This window comes from Watersipora subatra, chromosome 2 (genome assembly GCF_963576615.1).
Source record: "Watersipora subatra chromosome 2, tzWatSuba1.1, whole genome shotgun sequence".
Classification (NCBI taxonomy): Eukaryota; Metazoa; Bryozoa; class Gymnolaemata; order Cheilostomatida; family Watersiporidae; genus Watersipora; species Watersipora subatra.
The window spans coordinates 14686638-14688685 of record NC_088709.1 but is presented as its reverse complement, the minus strand read 5'-3'; the positions used below and the strand labels follow the sequence as shown (position 1 = coordinate 14688685).

General features: G+C 31.0%; 1 long non-coding RNA gene across 1 annotated transcript; it reads right to left on the bottom strand.

The window, feature by feature from the left end:
- On the bottom strand, window positions 1-1783 carry LOC137388833 (uncharacterized). The gene is made up of 3 exons (XR_010978035.1): window positions 1677-1783; window positions 1121-1255; window positions 1-241 (listed from the first exon to the last, which is right to left on the bottom strand). It is a non-coding gene; the product is annotated as an uncharacterized lncRNA (long non-coding RNA).
- Between the last annotated feature and the right edge of the window lie 265 nt (window positions 1784-2048).

Genomic DNA, 2048 nt, shown 5'->3' with positions numbered 1-2048 from the left:
TTTAAATAATTTTATCATAATATTTGAGCTAGGTAAATCACCGAATTTTAAGACAAAACACTCATCTGTAATAATTCTAGATAGAATATGTGTGTATCGTTAAAATGAAATTATAGCGACAGTTTTTTATTGTCATATTTTCTTTGCCGATCACTGTGTTAATCATCGTTGTTTTGGTTTCTGGGCAGGGTGCTTGCAGGTGAGTCCAATGGTGTACTGGGCACGTATACTTCATCAGGCCCTGCATCACAAAAGATTTCTCAGTTGCAAAGAAACATAGAAACTTAATTATATAATGCAAGAATTATATGCATGTGCTGAATGATATTTGTGTTTTTCTGTTTTAACTCATGAAAATATATTAACTTACATGTATGTCTCATACTCTAATGTATTTATATATGAAACTCTGTTACATAGTACAACAAAAGACTTGCAAAGTTTAAACAAAACTATGTTGTAAAAAGCCTATAGGAATATAGACTTTAAAATTTAACCTAATTTTTATTCACATGTTAGTTCTGTTCAATGAACAACAAAATAAAGTGGATACACTAAATGAAATAAAAACTTTAAATTAAGCCCCCCAAAAGATCGATATACAAAGCTTGCAGCTGATGAATTAGTAAAAGTTCTAAAACTTTGTTTTTGTTGATATTTGTAAAGTTAGTAGTACACTTGACAACAAACTATTATAGATACTCTGATTTCTGAAACAACCAGCATGAAGGATACATCATCTTTCCTAAATAACCAATAGTTGTTTTGTGTATTAGTTTGTATTGATTCGTTAGCTCAGGCTACAAAAACATTAATACCAAAGATATACCATTTATTATAGTGTTAAGGCTTGATCAGAGTTAGATCATAAATAATGAACGACATGCAATTTAAAGAGAAATCAATTTTAAGTTTATTATAGCAGATCTAGATTATAAATATTTTATTCCGTTCGTTTTGTACTGTCAGCACTTGATATAAACGCTAAAAGAGAAACATGTTAATGCAGATGCGACTTTTGTAGAAATGTGTACAACATAAATACTACAATGCTATAAAAAGTTTTTAATCAAAAAGTTTTTTGGCAATAATTTCATTTGTTAAATAAATAAAAACTTACTACTTCCTGATGAAGCTTCACGGCTTAATATTTTCTTTAGTAGAGTTTTGTAATACTTCAACCCGCTAGCAAACTGCTTTCTCGTAAAGTTGGAGCGATTACTGGTGAGGAGAACCAAACAGCTTATGACAGTTCCTAAAGCAATAAATTGGGAAAGTTATACAAGAGATAATATAATAACTGCAGAAAAAACACATCAGTAGATGATCAGCGTTAGCGGTGAGAAGATCATCGGTCACTGAGTCTAGACTGAACTTCTATGTTATTTCCATTTCTAATAATCAACTTCGAACTTTGACTGGTCCCATAGCACTTCAGTTCACTCAAGCCATTATAGAGGATGACTCCCATTGCATGGATAATTTTGAACAACAAAACTAGCATATTTATTATACTTAACTTTGACATATAATGCTCTATTTTTAAATCTTGTGGATGTCTTCATAGGTTTGCAATTCAAGATCCATGACCTACCGTTTTTTAATTTGTCTATGATTTCTTCTAATGAGGTATTATGTTAGGCATCCAATATATAAGTCTATGAGATAAAACGTACCCCATAAGCTGTTCAAAATTGAAACGAGCATTACGCTTCCAAATGTGGTGTTCAGTGAAATTTGGGTCAGCCTGGTGATAAATAGAGACAAGCTGAGGAGAAGGTAGGCAGCCGCATATCCAGCCAATGGAATAAAATACTCCTAGAAACAGTAAGAATTTGTAATATATGTATCACAACTATTGTTATTATTCTTATTTCCTACACAATTTATTTGAGAAACATCTTATTATTCTAAGCCTTAAACAAAAAAATGTTATAACATCTGCACTTCACATAGTTTGGCAGAGAGCAACCTAAATAACTAAATGAAAACTTGCATTGACAACCTTATAAAGCTAGTGAAATTAAATTTAAAGTGATCTGAAAATA